The following is an 18,067-nucleotide window of genomic DNA, read 5'->3' on the forward strand; positions in this document are numbered from 1 at the left end:
ACACTAGATCGCGTGTTTGTCATTCGTTTGTTCGACAAAGTATCCATCTCTTGTAGCGACGAAAGGTAAATTTTTGTTTACAAATTTGCCGTTGTGCACTGCTACAAAACAATATGCCCTGACGTATTTCACAACATTTCTGTCACTTCACACTGTTTTGTTATTTCCAGAGACTCTTTGGAAGTCTTCCTTGGCGCACTCTTTCAAATTGAGCTCCTTAATATCGTATCTTACGATAGTTTAAAATCAGTATGGAAGCATCTATGTCACATGAGAAAGGTAGCATGAAAAAAGGGCTGGCAGGGGTAGTGACAAGAAAGCAAGAAATGAAGACAGAGGGAAGCGGTCTCACCTGCCTGACACGCGTCGCGCTTCCAGATATTTGCGTAATTCGCACGGTGCATTCTCGGCTGTCCCCTTCCGTCCCGACTTGTCCCGACTTTGCTCGACTGCCGCTCGCTGCCGCTCGGGTCGTGGTCCATATGACAGCACAGTACGAGAAGCATCTGCGAGATGGGCGCGGGCCGAACCGACGTGTCCGAGGCGCCGTGTGCGGCCGTTCGGAGCTACCAGAGCCGCTCTGTGCTGCGCCGTGCCGTGGAAAGGTGCGAAAACATGCACACAAGACACAGGCTGTTCGGCAAAGTATCCATCTCTTGTAGCGACGAAAGGTAAATTTTTGTTTACAAATTTGCCGTTGTGCACTGCTACAAAATTGGAATTTAGCGCTCCTACAAAACAGTAGGCTCTGACGCATTTTAAGAGCACATCTGTCGATTCGCAGTGTTTCGTTATTTTCAACGAGTTCCTAGCACTCTTCCTCCCGCGCATTCTTGTTCAAAACTGAGTTCATTGCTGTAATTTCACATCTTACGTTTAATACAGTGGTTTAAAATGCTTGTGGAAGCATCTTTGTCGCACCTGAGAGTTTGTATGAAAAGAGGACTGGCAGGTGTAGTGACATAAAATTTAAAAGAAGAGAGGGAGCCAACAGCACCCGGTGTTCCCAGGCGGTCACCCATCCAAGTACTAACCGGGCCCGATGTTGCTTAACTTCGGTGATCGGACGAGAACCGGTGTATTCAACATGGTATGGCCGTTGGCGTCCTTATACAGTAGCCGCACGGCAGAAGAAGGCTTCGCCTCTCCTCCCAACACACGCAATCGCCGTTTTCGGTGGCACATTTGACGCAAAGCACGTCCTTCCACCTCGAAGGCGACGCGCAGTGCGGCGCGCCGCCACGTGGGTCAGACGCACAACACAGCTGCTCGTTGCAACCGCCTGTCATTCGTTTGTTCGACAAAGTATCCATCTCTTGTAGCGACGAAAGGTAAATTTTTGTTTACAAATTTGCCGTTGTGCACTGCTACAAAACAATATGCCCTGACGTATTTCACAACATTTCTGTCACTTCACACTGTTTTGTTATTTCCAGAGACTCTTTGGAAGTCTTCCTTGGCGCACTCTTTTCAAATTGAGCTCCTTAATATCGTATCTTACGATAGTTTAAAATCAGTATGGAAGCATCTATGTCACATGAGAAAGGTAGCATGAAAAAAGGGCTGGCAGGGGTAGTGACAAGAAAGCAAGAAATGAAGACAGAGGGAAGCGGTCTCACCTGCCTGACACGCGTCGCGCTTCCAGATATTTGCGTAATTCGCACGGTGCATTCTCGGCTGTCCCCTTCCGTCCCGACTTGTCCCGACTTTGCTCGACTGCCGCTCGCTGCCGCTCGGGTCGTGGTCCATATGACAGCACAAGTACGAGAAGCATCTGCGAGATGGGCGCGGGCCGAACCGACGTGTCCGAGGCGCCGTGTGCGGCCGTTCGGAGCTACCAGAGCCGCTCTGTGCTGCGCCGTGCCGTGGAAAGGTGCGAAAACATGCACACAAGACACAGGCTGTTCGGCAAAGTATCCATCTCTTGTAGCGACGAAAGGTAAATTTTTGTTTACAAATTTGCCGTTGTGCACTGCTACAAAATTGGAATTTAGCGCTCCTACAAAACAGTAGGCTCTGACGCATTTTAAGAGCACATCTGTCGATTCGCAGTGTTTCGTTATTTTCAACGAGTTCCTAGCACTCTTCCTCCGCGCATTCTTGTTCAAACTGAGTTCATTGCTGTAATTTCACATCTTACGTTTAATACAGTGGTTTAAAATGCTTGTGGAAGCATCTTTGTCGCACCTGAGAGTTTGTATGAAAAGAGGACTGGCAGGTGTAGTGACATAAAATTTAAAAGAAGAGAGGGAGCCAACAGCACCCGGTGTTCCCAGGCGGTCACCCATCCAAGTACTAACCGGGCCCGATGTTGCTTAACTTCGGTGATCGGACGAGAACCGGTGTATTCAACATGGTATGGCCGTTGGCGTCCTTATACAGTAGCCGCACGGCAGAAGAAGGCTTCGCCTCTCCTCCCAACACACGCAATCGCCGTTTTCGGTGGCACATTTGACGCAAAGCACGTCCTTCCACCTCGAAGGCGACGCGCAGTGCGGCGCGCCGCCACGTGGGTCAGACGCACAACACAGCTGCTCGTTGCACCGCCTGTCATTCGTTTGTTCGACAAAGTATCCATCTCTTGTAGCGACGAAAGGTAAATTTTTGTTTACAAATTTGCCGTTGTGCACTGCTACAAAACAATATGCCCTGACGTATTTCACAACATTTCTGTCACTTCACACTGTTTTGTTATTTCCAGAGACTCTTTGGAAGTCTTCCTTGGCGCACTCTTTTCAAATTGAGCTCCTTAATATCGTATCTTACGATAGTTTAAAATCAGTATGGAAGCATCTATGTCACATGAGAAAGGTAGCATGAAAAAAGGGCTGGCAGGGGTAGTGACAAGAAAGCAAGAAATGAAGACAGAGGGAAGCGGTCTCACCTGCCTGACACGCGTCGCGCTTCCAGATATTTGCGTAATTCGCACGGTGCATTCTCGGCTGTCCCCTTCCGTCCCGACTTGTCCCGACTTTGCTCGACTGCCGCTCGCTGCCGCTCGGGTCGTGGTCCATATGACAGCACAAGTACGAGAAGCATCTGCGAGATGGGCGCGGGCCGAACCGACGTGTCCGAGGCGCCGTGTGCGGCCGTTCGGAGCTACCAGAGCCGCTCTGTGCTGCGCCGTGCCGTGGAAAGGTGCGAAAACATGCACACAAGACACAGGCTGTTCGGCAAAGTATCCATCTCTTGTAGCGACGAAAGGTAAATTTTTGTTTACAAATTTGCCGTTGTGCACTGCTACAAAATTGGAATTTAGCGCTCCTACAAAACAGTAGGCTCTGACGCATTTTAAGAGCACATCTGTCGATTCGCAGTGTTTCGTTATTTTCAACGAGTTCCTAGCACTCTTCCTCCGCGCATTCTTGTTCAAACTGAGTTCATTGCTGTAATTTCACATCTTACGTTTAATACAGTGGTTTAAAATGCTTGTGGAAGCATCTTTGTCGCACCTGAGAGTTTGTATGAAAAGAGGACTGGCAGGTGTAGTGACATAAAATTTAAAAGAAGAGAGGGAGCCAACAGCACCCGGTGTTCCCAGGCGGTCACCCATCCAAGTACTAACCGGGCCCGATGTTGCTTAACTTCGGTGATCGGACGAGAACCGGTGTATTCAACATGGTATGGCCGTTGGCGTCCTTATACAGTAGCCGCACGGCAGAAGAAGGCTTCGCCTCTCCTCCCAACACACGCAATCGCCGTTTTCGGTGGCACATTTGACGCAAAGCACGTCCTTCCACCTCGAAGGCGACGCGCAGTGCGGCGCGCCGCCACGTGGGTCAGACGCACAACACAGCTGCTCGTTGCACCGCCTGTCATTCGTTTGTTCGACAAAGTATCCATCTCTTGTAGCGACGAAAGGTAAATTTTTGTTTACAAATTTGCCGTTGTGCACTGCTACAAAACAATATGCCCTGACGTATTTCACAACATTTCTGTCACTTCACACTGTTTTGTTATTTCCAGAGACTCTTTGGAAGTCTTCCTTGGCGCACTCTTTTCAAATTGAGCTCCTTAATATCGTATCTTACGATAGTTTAAAATCAGTATGGAAGCATCTATGTCACATGAGAAAGGTAGCATGAAAAAAGGGCTGGCAGGGGTAGTGACAAGAAAGCAAGAAATGAAGACAGAGGGAAGCGGTCTCACCTGCCTGACACGCGTCGCGCTTCCAGATATTTGCGTAATTCGCACGGTGCATTCTCGGCTGTCCCCTTCCGTCCCGACTTGTCCCGACTTTGCTCGACTGCCGCTCGCTGCCGCTCGGGTCGTGGTCCATATGACAGCACAAGTACGAGAAGCATCTGCGAGATGGGCGCGGGCCGAACCGACGTGTCCGAGGCGCCGTGTGCGGCCGTTCGGAGCTACCAGAGCCGCTCTGTGCTGCGCCGTGCCGTGGAAAGGTGCGAAAACATGCACACAAGACACAGGCTGTTCGGCAAAGTATCCATCTCTTGTAGCGACGAAAGGTAAATTTTTGTTTACAAATTTGCCGTTGTGCACTGCTACAAAATTGGAATTTAGCGCTCCTACAAAACAGTAGGCTCTGACGCATTTTAAGAGCACATCTGTCGATTCGCAGTGTTTCGTTATTTTCAACGAGTTCCTAGCACTCTTCCTCCGCGCATTCTTGTTCAAACTGAGTTCATTGCTGTAATTTCACATCTTACGTTTAATACAGTGGTTTAAAATGCTTGTGGAAGCATCTTTGTCGCACCTGAGAGTTTGTATGAAAAGAGGACTGGCAGGTGTAGTGACATAAAATTTAAAAGAAGAGAGGGAGCCAACAGCACCCGGTGTTCCCAGGCGGTCACCCATCCAAGTACTAACCGGGCCCGATGTTGCTTAACTTCGGTGATCGGACGAGAACCGGTGTATTCAACATGGTATGGCCGTTGGCGTCCTTATACAGTAGCCGCACGGCAGAAGAAGGCTTCGCCTCTCCTCCCAACACACGCAATCGCCGTTTTCGGTGGCACATTTGACGCAAAGCACGTCCTTCCACCTCGAAGGCGACGCGCAGTGCGGCGCGCCGCCACGTGGGTCAGACGCACAACACAGCTGCTCGTTGCACCGCCTGTCATTCGTTTGTTCGACAAAGTATCCATCTCTTGTAGCGACGAAAGGTAAATTTTTGTTTACAAATTTGCCGTTGTGCACTGCTACAAAACAATATGCCCTGACGTATTTCACAACATTTCTGTCACTTCACACTGTTTTGTTATTTCCAGAGACTCTTTGGAAGTCTTCCTTGGCGCACTCTTTTCAAATTGAGCTCCTTAATATCGTATCTTACGATAGTTTAAAATCAGTATGGAAGCATCTATGTCACATGAGAAAGGTAGCATGAAAAAAGGGCTGGCAGGGGTAGTGACAAGAAAGCAAGAAATGAAGACAGAGGGAAGCGGTCTCACCTGCCTGACACGCGTCGCGCTTCCAGATATTTGCGTAATTCGCACGGTGCATTCTCGGCTGTCCCCTTCCGTCCCGACTTGTCCCGACTTTGCTCGACTGCCGCTCGCTGCCGCTCGGGTCGTGGTCCATATGACAGCACAAGTACGAGAAGCATCTGCGAGATGGGCGCGGGCCGAACCGACGTGTCCGAGGCGCCGTGTGCGGCCGTTCGGAGCTACCAGAGCCGCTCTGTGCTGCGCCGTGCCGTGGAAAGGTGCGAAAACATGCACACAAGACACAGGCTGTTCGGCAAAGTATCCATCTCTTGTAGCGACGAAAGGTAAATTTTTGTTTACAAATTTGCCGTTGTGCACTGCTACAAAATTGGAATTTAGCGCTCCTACAAAACAGTAGGCTCTGACGCATTTTAAGAGCACATCTGTCGATTCGCAGTGTTTCGTTATTTTCAACGAGTTCCTAGCACTCTTCCTCCGCGCATTCTTGTTCAAACTGAGTTCATTGCTGTAATTTCACATCTTACGTTTAATACAGTGGTTTAAAATGCTTGTGGAAGCATCTTTGTCGCACCTGAGAGTTTGTATGAAAAGAGGACTGGCAGGTGTAGTGACATAAAATTTAAAAGAAGAGAGGGAGCCAACAGCACCCGGTGTTCCCAGGCGGTCACCCATCCAAGTACTAACCGGGCCCGATGTTGCTTAACTTCGGTGATCGGACGAGAACCGGTGTATTCAACATGGTATGGCCGTTGGCGTCCTTATACAGTAGCCGCACGGCAGAAGAAGGCTTCGCCTCTCCTCCCAACACACGCAATCGCCGTTTTCGGTGGCACATTTGACGCAAAGCACGTCCTTCCACCTCGAAGGCGACGCGCAGTGCGGCGCGCCGCCACGTGGGTCAGACGCACAACACAGCTGCTCGTTGCACCGCCTGTCATTCGTTTGTTCGACAAAGTATCCATCTCTTGTAGCGACGAAAGGTAAATTTTTGTTTACAAATTTGCCGTTGTGCACTGCTACAAAACAATATGCCCTGACGTATTTCACAACATTTCTGTCACTTCACACTGTTTTGTTATTTCCAGAGACTCTTTGGAAGTCTTCCTTGGCGCACTCTTTTCAAATTGAGCTCCTTAATATCGTATCTTACGATAGTTTAAAATCAGTATGGAAGCATCTATGTCACATGAGAAAGGTAGCATGAAAAAAGGGCTGGCAGGGGTAGTGACAAGAAAGCAAGAAATGAAGACAGAGGGAAGCGGTCTCACCTGCCTGACACGCGTCGCGCTTCCAGATATTTGCGTAATTCGCACGGTGCATTCTCGGCTGTCCCCTTCCGTCCCGACTTGTCCCGACTTTGCTCGACTGCCGCTCGCTGCCGCTCGGGTCGTGGTCCATATGACAGCACAAGTACGAGAAGCATCTGCGAGATGGGCGCGGGCCGAACCGACGTGTCCGAGGCGCCGTGTGCGGCCGTTCGGAGCTACCAGAGCCGCTCTGTGCTGCGCCGTGCCGTGGAAAGGTGCGAAAACATGCACACAAGACACAGGCTGTTCGGCAAAGTATCCATCTCTTGTAGCGACGAAAGGTAAATTTTTGTTTACAAATTTGCCGTTGTGCACTGCTACAAAATTGGAATTTAGCGCTCCTACAAAACAGTAGGCTCTGACGCATTTTAAGAGCACATCTGTCGATTCGCAGTGTTTCGTTATTTTCAACGAGTTCCTAGCACTCTTCCTCCGCGCATTCTTGTTCAAACTGAGTTCATTGCTGTAATTTCACATCTTACGTTTAATACAGTGGTTTAAAATGCTTGTGGAAGCATCTTTGTCGCACCTGAGAGTTTGTATGAAAAGAGGACTGGCAGGTGTAGTGACATAAAATTTAAAAGAAGAGAGGGAGCCAACAGCACCCGGTGTTCCCAGGCGGTCACCCATCCAAGTACTAACCGGGCCCGATGTTGCTTAACTTCGGTGATCGGACGAGAACCGGTGTATTCAACATGGTATGGCCGTTGGCGTCCTTATACAGTAGCCGCACGGCAGAAGAAGGCTTCGCCTCTCCTCCCAACACACGCAATCGCCGTTTTCGGTGGCACATTTGACGCAAAGCACGTCCTTCCACCTCGAAGGCGACGCGCAGTGCGGCGCGCCGCCACGTGGGTCAGACGCACAACACAGCTGCTCGTTGCACCGCCTGTCATTCGTTTGTTCGACAAAGTATCCATCTCTTGTAGCGACGAAAGGTAAATTTTTGTTTACAAATTTGCCGTTGTGCACTGCTACAAAACAATATGCCCTGACGTATTTCACAACATTTCTGTCACTTCACACTGTTTTGTTATTTCCAGAGACTCTTTGGAAGTCTTCCTTGGCGCACTCTTTTCAAATTGAGCTCCTTAATATCGTATCTTACGATAGTTTAAAATCAGTATGGAAGCATCTATGTCACATGAGAAAGGTAGCATGAAAAAAGGGCTGGCAGGGGTAGTGACAAGAAAGCAAGAAATGAAGACAGAGGGAAGCGGTCTCACCTGCCTGACACGCGTCGCGCTTCCAGATATTTGCGTAATTCGCACGGTGCATTCTCGGCTGTCCCCTTCCGTCCCGACTTGTCCCGACTTTGCTCGACTGCCGCTCGCTGCCGCTCGGGTCGTGGTCCATATGACAGCACAAGTACGAGAAGCATCTGCGAGATGGGCGCGGGCCGAACCGACGTGTCCGAGGCGCCGTGTGCGGCCGTTCGGAGCTACCAGAGCCGCTCTGTGCTGCGCCGTGCCGTGGAAAGGTGCGAAAACATGCACACAAGACACAGGCTGTTCGGCAAAGTATCCATCTCTTGTAGCGACGAAAGGTAAATTTTTGTTTACAAATTTGCCGTTGTGCACTGCTACAAAATTGGAATTTAGCGCTCCTACAAAACAGTAGGCTCTGACGCATTTTAAGAGCACATCTGTCGATTCGCAGTGTTTCGTTATTTTCAACGAGTTCCTAGCACTCTTCCTCCGCGCATTCTTGTTCAAACTGAGTTCATTGCTGTAATTTCACATCTTACGTTTAATACAGTGGTTTAAAATGCTTGTGGAAGCATCTTTGTCGCACCTGAGAGTTTGTATGAAAAGAGGACTGGCAGGTGTAGTGACATAAAATTTAAAAGAAGAGAGGGAGCCAACAGCACCCGGTGTTCCCAGGCGGTCACCCATCCAAGTACTAACCGGGCCCGATGTTGCTTAACTTCGGTGATCGGACGAGAACCGGTGTATTCAACATGGTATGGCCGTTGGCGTCCTTATACAGTAGCCGCACGGCAGAAGAAGGCTTCGCCTCTCCTCCCAACACACGCAATCGCCGTTTTCGGTGGCACATTTGACGCAAAGCACGTCCTTCCACCTCGAAGGCGACGCGCAGTGCGGCGCGCCGCCACGTGGGTCAGACGCACAACACAGCTGCTCGTTGCACCGCCTGTCATTCGTTTGTTCGACAAAGTATCCATCTCTTGTAGCGACGAAAGGTAAATTTTTGTTTACAAATTTGCCGTTGTGCACTGCTACAAAACAATATGCCCTGACGTATTTCACAACATTTCTGTCACTTCACACTGTTTTGTTATTTCCAGAGACTCTTTGGAAGTCTTCCTTGGCGCACTCTTTTCAAATTGAGCTCCTTAATATCGTATCTTACGATAGTTTAAAATCAGTATGGAAGCATCTATGTCACATGAGAAAGGTAGCATGAAAAAAGGGCTGGCAGGGGTAGTGACAAGAAAGCAAGAAATGAAGACAGAGGGAAGCGGTCTCACCTGCCTGACACGCGTCGCGCTTCCAGATATTTGCGTAATTCGCACGGTGCATTCTCGGCTGTCCCCTTCCGTCCCGACTTGTCCCGACTTTGCTCGACTGCCGCTCGCTGCCGCTCGGGTCGTGGTCCATATGACAGCACAAGTACGAGAAGCATCTGCGAGATGGGCGCGGGCCGAACCGACGTGTCCGAGGCGCCGTGTGCGGCCGTTCGGAGCTACCAGAGCCGCTCTGTGCTGCGCCGTGCCGTGGAAAGGTGCGAAAACATGCACACAAGACACAGGCTGTTCGGCAAAGTATCCATCTCTTGTAGCGACGAAAGGTAAATTTTTGTTTACAAATTTGCCGTTGTGCACTGCTACAAAATTGGAATTTAGCGCTCCTACAAAACAGTAGGCTCTGACGCATTTTAAGAGCACATCTGTCGATTCGCAGTGTTTCGTTATTTTCAACGAGTTCCTAGCACTCTTCCTCCGCGCATTCTTGTTCAAACTGAGTTCATTGCTGTAATTTCACATCTTACGTTTAATACAGTGGTTTAAAATGCTTGTGGAAGCATCTTTGTCGCACCTGAGAGTTTGTATGAAAAGAGGACTGGCAGGTGTAGTGACATAAAATTTAAAAGAAGAGAGGGAGCCAACAGCACCCGGTGTTCCCAGGCGGTCACCCATCCAAGTACTAACTGGGCCCGATGTTGCTTAACTTCGGTGATCGGACGAGAACCGGTGTATTCAACATGGTATGGCCGTTGGCGTCCTTATACAGTAGCCGCACGGCAGAAGAAGGCTTCGCCTCTCCTCCCAACACACGCAATCGCCGTTTTCGGTGGCACATTTGACGCAAAGCACGTCCTTCCACCTCGAAGGCGACGCGCAGTGCGGCGCGCCGCCACGTGGGTCAGACGCACAACACAGCTGCTCGTTGCACCGCCTGTCATTCGTTTGTTCGACAAAGTATCCATCTCTTGTAGCGACGAAAGGTAAATTTTTGTTTACAAATTTGCCGTTGTGCACTGCTACAAAACAATATGCCCTGACGTATTTCACAACATTTCTGTCACTTCACACTGTTTTGTTATTTCCAGAGACTCTTTGGAAGTCTTCCTTGGCGCACTCTTTTCAAATTGAGCTCCTTAATATCGTATCTTACGATAGTTTAAAATCAGTATGGAAGCATCTATGTCACATGAGAAAGGTAGCATGAAAAAAGGGCTGGCAGGGGTAGTGACAAGAAAGCAAGAAATGAAGACAGAGGGAAGCGGTCTCACCTGCCTGACACGCGTCGCGCTTCCAGATATTTGCGTAATTCGCACGGTGCATTCTCGGCTGTCCCCTTCCGTCCCGACTTGTCCCGACTTTGCTCGACTGCCGCTCGCTGCCGCTCGGGTCGTGGTCCATATGACAGCACAAGTACGAGAAGCATCTGCGAGATGGGCGCGGGCCGAACCGACGTGTCCGAGGCGCCGTGTGCGGCCGTTCGGAGCTACCAGAGCCGCTCTGTGCTGCGCCGTGCCGTGGAAAGGTGCGAAAACATGCACACAAGACACAGGCTGTTCGGCAAAGTATCCATCTCTTGTAGCGACGAAAGGTAAATTTTTGTTTACAAATTTGCCGTTGTGCACTGCTACAAAATTGGAATTTAGCGCTCCTACAAAACAGTAGGCTCTGACGCATTTTAAGAGCACATCTGTCGATTCGCAGTGTTTCGTTATTTTCAACGAGTTCCTAGCACTCTTCCTCCGCGCATTCTTGTTCAAACTGAGTTCATTGCTGTAATTTCACATCTTACGTTTAATACAGTGGTTTAAAATGCTTGTGGAAGCATCTTTGTCGCACCTGAGAGTTTGTATGAAAAGAGGACTGGCAGGTGTAGTGACATAAAATTTAAAAGAAGAGAGGGAGCCAACAGCACCCGGTGTTCCCAGGCGGTCACCCATCCAAGTACTAACCGGGCCCGATGTTGCTTAACTTCGGTGATCGGACGAGAACCGGTGTATTCAACATGGTATGGCCGTTGGCGTCCTTATACAGTAGCCGCACGGCAGAAGAAGGCTTCGCCTCTCCTCCCAACACACGCAATCGCCGTTTTCGGTGGCACATTTGACGCAAAGCACGTCCTTCCACCTCGAAGGCGACGCGCAGTGCGGCGCGCCGCCACGTGGGTCAGACGCACAACACAGCTGCTCGTTGCACCGCCTGTCATTCGTTTGTTCGACAAAGTATCAATCTCTTGTAGCGACGAAAGGTAAATTTTTGTTTACAAATTTGCCGTTGTGCACTGCTACAAAACAATATGCCCTGACGTATTTCACAACATTTCTGTCACTTCACACTGTTTTGTTATTTCCAGAGACTCTTTGGAAGTCTTCCTTGGCGCACTCTTTTCAAATTGAGCTCCTTAATATCGTATCTTACGATAGTTTAAAATCAGTATGGAAGCATCTATGTCACATGAGAAAGGTAGCATGAAAAAACGGCTGGCAGGGGTAGTGACAAGAAAGCAAGAAATGAAGACAGAGGGAAGCGGTCTCACCTGCCTGACACGCGTCGCGCTTCCAGATATTTGCGTAATTCGCACGGTGCATTCTCGGCTGTCCCCTTCCGTCCCGACTTGTCCCGACTTTGCTCGACTGCCGCTCGCTGCCGCTCGGGTCGTGGTCCATATGACAGCACAAGTACGAGAAGCATCTGCGAGATGGGCGCGGGCCGAACCGACGTGTCCGAGGCGCCGTGTGCGGCCGTTCGGAGCTACCAGAGCCGCTCTGTGCTGCGCCGTGCCGTGGAAAGGTGCGAAAACATGCACACAAGACACAGGCTGTTCGGCAAAGTATCCATCTCTTGTAGCGACGAAAGGTAAATTTTTGTTTACAAATTTGCCGTTGTGCACTGCTACAAAATTGGAATTTAGCGCTCCTACAAAACAGTAGGCTCTGACGCATTTTAAGAGCACATCTGTCGATTCGCAGTGTTTCGTTATTTTCAACGAGTTCCTAGCACTCTTCCTCCGCGCATTCTTGTTCAAACTGAGTTCATTGCTGTAATTTCACATCTTACGTTTAATACAGTGGTTTAAAATGCTTGTGGAAGCATCTTTGTCGCACCTGAGAGTTTGTATGAAAAGAGGACTGGCAGGTGTAGTGACATAAAATTTAAAAGAAGAGAGGGAGCCAACAGCACCCGGTGTTCCCAGGCGGTCACCCATCCAAGTACTAACCGGGCCCGATGTTGCTTAACTTCGGTGATCGGACGAGAACCGGTGTATTCAACATGGTATGGCCGTTGGCGTCCTTATACAGTAGCCGCACGGCAGAAGAAGGCTTCGCCTCTCCTCCCAACACACGCAATCGCCGTTTTCGGTGGCACATTTGACGCAAAGCACGTCCTTCCACCTCGAAGGCGACGCGCAGTGCGGCGCGCCGCCACGTGGGTCAGACGCACAACACAGCTGCTCGTTGCACCGCCTGTCATTCGTTTGTTCGACAAAGTATCCATCTCTTGTAGCGACGAAAGGTAAATTTTTGTTTACAAATTTGCCGTTGTGCACTGCTACAAAACAATATGCCCTGACGTATTTCACAACATTTCTGTCACTTCACACTGTTTTGTTATTTCCAGAGACTCTTTGGAAGTCTTCCTTGGCGCACTCTTTTCAAATTGAGCTCCTTAATATCGTATCTTACGATAGTTTAAAATCAGTATGGAAGCATCTATGTCACATGAGAAAGGTAGCATGAAAAAAGGGCTGGCAGGGGTAGTGACAAGAAAGCAAGAAATGAAGACAGAGGGAAGCGGTCTCACCTGCCTGACACGCGTCGCGCTTCCAGATATTTGCGTAATTCGCACGGTGCATTCTCGGCTGTCCCCTTCCGTCCCGACTTGTCCCGACTTTGCTCGACTGCCGCTCGCTGCCGCTCGGGTCGTGGTCCATATGACAGCACAAGTACGAGAAGCATCTGCGAGATGGGCGCGGGCCGAACCGACGTGTCCGAGGCGCCGTGTGCGGCCGTTCGGAGCTACCAGAGCCGCTCTGTGCTGCGCCGTGCCGTGGAAAGGTGCGAAAACATGCACACAAGACACAGGCTGTTCGGCAAAGTATCCATCTCTTGTAGCGACGAAAGGTAAATTTTTGTTTACAAATTTGCCGTTGTGCACTGCTACAAAATTGGAATTTAGCGCTCCTACAAAACAGTAGGCTCTGACGCATTTTAAGAGCACATCTGTCGATTCGCAGTGTTTCGTTATTTTCAACGAGTTCCTAGCACTCTTCCTCCGCGCATTCTTGTTCAAACTGAGTTCATTGCTGTAATTTCACATCTTACGTTTAATACAGTGGTTTAAAATGCTTGTGGAAGCATCTTTGTCGCACCTGAGAGTTTGTATGAAAAGAGGACTGGCAGGTGTAGTGACATAAAATTTAAAAGAAGAGAGGGAGCCAACAGCACCCGGTGTTCCCAGGCGGTCACCCATCCAAGTACTAACCGGGCCCGATGTTGCTTAACTTCGGTGATCGGACGAGAACCGGTGTATTCAACATGGTATGGCCGTTGGCGTCCTTATACAGTAGCCGCACGGCAGAAGAAGGCTTCGCCTCTCCTCCCAACACACGCAATCGCCGTTTTCGGTGGCACATTTGACGCAAAGCACGTCCTTCCACCTCGAAGGCGACGCGCAGTGCGGCGCGCCGCCACGTGGGTCAGACGCACAACACAGCTGCTCGTTGCACCGCCTGTCATTCGTTTGTTCGACAAAGTATCCATCTCTTGTAGCGACGAAAGGTAAATTTTTGTTTACAAATTTGCCGTTGTGCACTGCTACAAAACAATATGCCCTGACGTATTTCACAACATTTCTGTCACTTCACACTGTTTTGTTATTTCCAGAGACTCTTTGGAAGTCTTCCTTGGCGCACTCTTTTCAAATTGAGCTCCTTAATATCGTATCTTACGATAGTTTAAAATCAGTATGGAAGCATCTATGTCACATGAGAAAGGTAGCATGAAAAAAGGGCTGGCAGGGGTAGTGACAAGAAAGCAAGAAATGAAGACAGAGGGAAGCGGTCTCACCTGCCTGACACGCGTCGCGCTTCCAGATATTTGCGTAATTCGCACGGTGCATTCTCGGCTGTCCCCTTCCGTCCCGACTTGTCCCGACTGCCGCTCGCTGCCGCTCGGGTCGTGGTCCATATGACAGCACAAGTACGAGAAGCATCTGCGAGATGGGCGCGGGCCGAACCGACGTGTCCGAGGCGCCGTGTGCGGCCGTTCGGAGCTACCAGAGCCGCTCTGTGCTGCGCCGTGCCGTGGAAAGGTGCGAAAACATGCACACAAGACACAGGCTGTTCGGCAAAGTATCCATCTCTTGTAGCGACGAAAGGTAAATTTTTGTTTACAAATTTGCCGTTGTGCACTGCTACAAAATTGGAATTTAGCGCTCCTACAAAACAGTAGGCTCTGACGCATTTTAAGAGCACATCTGTCGATTCGCAGTGTTTCGTTATTTTCAACGAGTTCCTAGCACTCTTCCTCCGCGCATTCTTGTTCAAACTGAGTTCATTGCTGTAATTTCACATCTTACGTTTAATACAGTGGTTTAAAATGCTTGTGGAAGCATCTTTGTCGCACCTGAGAGTTTGTATGAAAAGAGGACTGGCAGGTGTAGTGACATAAAATTTAAAAGAAGAGAGGGAGCCAACAGCACCCGGTGTTCCCAGGCGGTCACCCATCCAAGTACTAACCGGGCCCGATGTTGCTTAACTTCGGTGATCGGACGAGAACCGGTGTATTCAACATGGTATGGCCGTTGGCGTCCTTATACAGTAGCCGCACGGCAGAAGAAGGCTTCGCCTCTCCTCCCAACACACGCAATCGCCGTTTTCGGTGGCACATTTGACGCAAAGCACGTCCTTCCACCTCGAAGGCGACGCGCAGTGCGGCGCGCCGCCACGTGGGTCAGACGCACAACACAGCTGCTCGTTGCACCGCCTGTCATTCGTTTGTTCGACAAAGTATCAATCTCTTGTAGCGACGAAAGGTAAATTTTTGTTTACAAATTTGCCGTTGTGCACTGCTACAAAACAATATGCCCTGACGTATTTCACAACATTTCTGTCACTTCACACTGTTTTGTTATTTCCAGAGACTCTTTGGAAGTCTTCCTTGGCGCACTCTTTTCAAATTGAGCTCCTTAATATCGTATCTTACGATAGTTTAAAATCAGTATGGAAGCATCTATGTCACATGAGAAAGGTAGCATGAAAAAACGGCTGGCAGGGGTAGTGACAAGAAAGCAAGAAATGAAGACAGAGGGAAGCGGTCTCACCTGCCTGACACGCGTCGCGCTTCCAGATATTTGCGTAATTCGCACGGTGCATTCTCGGCTGTCCCCTTCCGTCCCGACTTGTCCCGACTTTGCTCGACTGCCGCTCGCTGCCGCTCGGGTCGTGGTCCATATGACAGCACAAGTACGAGAAGCATCTGCGAGATGGGCGCGGGCCGAACCGACGTGTCCGAGGCGCCGTGTGCGGCCGTTCGGAGCTACCAGAGCCGCTCTGTGCTGCGCCGTGCCGTGGAAAGGTGCGAAAACATGCACACAAGACACAGGCTGTTCGGCAAAGTATCCATCTCTTGTAGCGACGAAAGGTAAATTTTTGTTTACAAATTTGCCGTTGTGCACTGCTACAAAATTGGAATTTAGCGCTCCTACAAAACAGTAGGCTCTGACGCATTTTAAGAGCACATCTGTCGATTCGCAGTGTTTCGTTATTTTCAACGAGTTCCTAGCACTCTTCCTCCGCGCATTCTTGTTCAAACTGAGTTCATTGCTGTAATTTCACATCTTACGTTTAATACAGTGGTTTAAAATGCTTGTGGAAGCATCTTTGTCGCACCTGAGAGTTTGTATGAAAAGAGGACTGGCAGGTGTAGTGACATAAAATTTAAAAGAAGAGAGGGAGCCAACAGCACCCGGTGATCCCAGGCGGTCACCCATCCAAGTACTAACCGGGCCCGATGTTGCTTAACTTCGGTGATCGGACGAGAACCGGTGTATTCAACATGGTATGGCCGTTGGCGTCCTTATACAGTAGCCGCACGGCAGAAGAAGGCTTCGCCTCTCCTCCCAACACACGCAATCGCCGTTTTCGGTGGCACATTTGACGCAAAGCACGTCCTTCCACCTCGAAGGCGACGCGCAGTGCGGCGCGCCGCCACGTGGGTCAGACGCACAACACAGCTGCTCGTTGCACCGCCTGTCATTCGTTTGTTCGACAAAGTATCAATCTCTTGTAGCGACGAAAGGTAAATTTTTGTTTACAAATTTGCCGTTGTGCACTGCTACAAAACAATATGCCCTGACGTATTTCACAACATTTCTGTCACTTCACACTGTTTTGTTATTTCCAGAGACTCTTTGGAAGTCTTCCTTGGCGCACTCTTTTCAAATTGAGCTCCTTAATATCGTATCTTACGATAGTTTAAAATCAGTATGGAAGCATCTATGTCACATGAGAAAGGTAGCATGAAAAAACGGCTGGCAGGGGTAGTGACAAGAAAGCAAGAAATGAAGACAGAGGGAAGCGGTCTCACCTGCCTGACACGCGTCGCGCTTCCAGATATTTGCGTAATTCGCACGGTGCATTCTCGGCTGTCCCCTTCCGTCCCGACTTGTCCCGACTGCCGCTCGCTGCCGCTCGGGTCGTGGTCCATATGACAGCACAAGTACGAGAAGCATCTGCGAGATGGGCGCGGGCCGAACCGACGTGTCCGAGGCGCCGTGTGCGGCCGTTCGGAGCTACCAGAGCCGCTCTGTGCTGCGCCGTGCCGTGGAAAGGTGCGAAAACATGCACACAAGACACAGGCTGTTCGGCAAAGTATCCATCTCTTGTAGCGACGAAAGGTAAATTTTTGTTTACAAATTTGCCGTTGTGCACTGCTACAAAATTGGAATTTAGCGCTCCTACAAAACAGTAGGCTCTGACGCATTTTAAGAGCACATCTGTCGATTCGCAGTGTTTCGTTATTTTCAACGAGTTCCTAGCACTCTTCCTCCGCGCATTCTTGTTCAAACTGAGTTCATTGCTGTAATTTCACATCTTACATTTAATACAGTGGTTTAAAATGCTTGTGGAAGCATCTTTGTCGCACCTGAGAGTTTGTATGAAAAGAGGACTGGCAGGTGTAGTGACATAAAATTTAAAAGAAGAGAGGGAGCCAACAGCACCCGGTGTTCCCAGGCGGTCACCCATCCAAGTACTAACCGGGCCCGATGTTGCTTAACTTCGGTAATCGGACGAGAACCGGTGTATTCAACATGGTATGGCCGTTGGCGTCCTTATACAGTAGCCGCACGGCAGAAGAAGGCTTCGCCTCTCCTCCCAACACACGCAATCGCCGTTTTCGGTGGCACATTTGACGCAAAGCACGTCCTTCCACCTCGAAGGCGACGCGCAGTGCGGCGCGCCGCCACGTGGGTCAGACGCACAACACAGCTGCTCGTTGCACCGCCTGTCATTCGTTTGTTCGACAAAGTATCCATCTCTTGTAGCGACGAAAGGTAAATTTTTGTTTACAAATTTGCCGTTGTGCACTGCTACAAAACAATATGCCCTGACGTATTTCACAACATTTCTGTCACTTCACACTGTTTTGTTATTTCCAGAGACTCTTTGGAAGTCTTCCTTGGCGCACTCTTTTCAAATTGAGCTCCTTAATATCGTATCTTACGATAGTTTAAAATCAGTATGGAAGCATCTATGTCACATGAGAAAGGTAGCATGAAAAAAGGGCTGGCAGGGGTAGTGACAAGAAAGCAAGAAATGAAGACAGAGGGAAGCGGTCTCACCTGCCTGACACGCGTCGCGCTTC

At 49.7% G+C, this 18,067-nt stretch overlaps 14 non-coding genes across 14 annotated transcripts; all 14 read right to left on the minus strand.

Annotated features, from left to right (window-relative positions):
- Positions 1-985: 985 nt before the first annotated feature.
- LOC126273543 (5S ribosomal RNA) lies at positions 986-1,104 on the minus strand. Its single transcript, XR_007549391.1, has one exon. It is a non-coding gene; the product is annotated as a 5S ribosomal RNA (ribosomal RNA).
- Positions 1,105-2,251: 1,147 nt separating this feature from the next.
- On the minus strand, positions 2,252-2,370 carry LOC126273544 (5S ribosomal RNA). Its single transcript, XR_007549392.1, has one exon. It is a non-coding gene; the product is annotated as a 5S ribosomal RNA (ribosomal RNA).
- A 1,146-nt stretch (positions 2,371-3,516) lies between these two features.
- Positions 3,517-3,635, minus strand: LOC126273545 (5S ribosomal RNA). The gene has a single exon (XR_007549393.1). It is a non-coding gene; the product is annotated as a 5S ribosomal RNA (ribosomal RNA).
- Positions 3,636-4,781: 1,146 nt separating this feature from the next.
- Positions 4,782-4,900, minus strand: LOC126273546 (5S ribosomal RNA). The gene has a single exon (XR_007549394.1). It is a non-coding gene; the product is annotated as a 5S ribosomal RNA (ribosomal RNA).
- A 1,146-nt stretch (positions 4,901-6,046) lies between these two features.
- LOC126273547 (5S ribosomal RNA) lies at positions 6,047-6,165 on the minus strand. The gene has a single exon (XR_007549395.1). It is a non-coding gene; the product is annotated as a 5S ribosomal RNA (ribosomal RNA).
- Positions 6,166-7,311: 1,146 nt separating this feature from the next.
- LOC126273548 (5S ribosomal RNA) lies at positions 7,312-7,430 on the minus strand. The gene has a single exon (XR_007549396.1). It is a non-coding gene; the product is annotated as a 5S ribosomal RNA (ribosomal RNA).
- A 1,146-nt stretch (positions 7,431-8,576) lies between these two features.
- Positions 8,577-8,695, minus strand: LOC126273549 (5S ribosomal RNA). Its single transcript, XR_007549397.1, has one exon. It is a non-coding gene; the product is annotated as a 5S ribosomal RNA (ribosomal RNA).
- Positions 8,696-9,841: 1,146 nt separating this feature from the next.
- LOC126274073 (5S ribosomal RNA) lies at positions 9,842-9,960 on the minus strand. The gene has a single exon (XR_007549903.1). It is a non-coding gene; the product is annotated as a 5S ribosomal RNA (ribosomal RNA).
- Positions 9,961-11,106: 1,146 nt separating this feature from the next.
- On the minus strand, positions 11,107-11,225 carry LOC126273550 (5S ribosomal RNA). Its single transcript, XR_007549398.1, has one exon. It is a non-coding gene; the product is annotated as a 5S ribosomal RNA (ribosomal RNA).
- A 1,146-nt stretch (positions 11,226-12,371) lies between these two features.
- On the minus strand, positions 12,372-12,490 carry LOC126273552 (5S ribosomal RNA). Its single transcript, XR_007549400.1, has one exon. It is a non-coding gene; the product is annotated as a 5S ribosomal RNA (ribosomal RNA).
- Positions 12,491-13,636: 1,146 nt separating this feature from the next.
- LOC126273553 (5S ribosomal RNA) lies at positions 13,637-13,755 on the minus strand. The gene has a single exon (XR_007549401.1). It is a non-coding gene; the product is annotated as a 5S ribosomal RNA (ribosomal RNA).
- A 1,136-nt stretch (positions 13,756-14,891) lies between these two features.
- Positions 14,892-15,010, minus strand: LOC126273554 (5S ribosomal RNA). The gene has a single exon (XR_007549402.1). It is a non-coding gene; the product is annotated as a 5S ribosomal RNA (ribosomal RNA).
- Positions 15,011-16,156: 1,146 nt separating this feature from the next.
- Positions 16,157-16,275, minus strand: LOC126274142 (5S ribosomal RNA). Its single transcript, XR_007549969.1, has one exon. It is a non-coding gene; the product is annotated as a 5S ribosomal RNA (ribosomal RNA).
- Positions 16,276-17,411: 1,136 nt separating this feature from the next.
- Positions 17,412-17,530, minus strand: LOC126274059 (5S ribosomal RNA). Its single transcript, XR_007549889.1, has one exon. It is a non-coding gene; the product is annotated as a 5S ribosomal RNA (ribosomal RNA).
- Positions 17,531-18,067: the final 537 nt, after the last annotated feature.

This window comes from Schistocerca gregaria, chromosome 5, assembly GCF_023897955.1.
Source record: "Schistocerca gregaria isolate iqSchGreg1 chromosome 5, iqSchGreg1.2, whole genome shotgun sequence".
NCBI classification, from domain to species: Eukaryota; Metazoa; Arthropoda; class Insecta; order Orthoptera; family Acrididae; genus Schistocerca; species Schistocerca gregaria.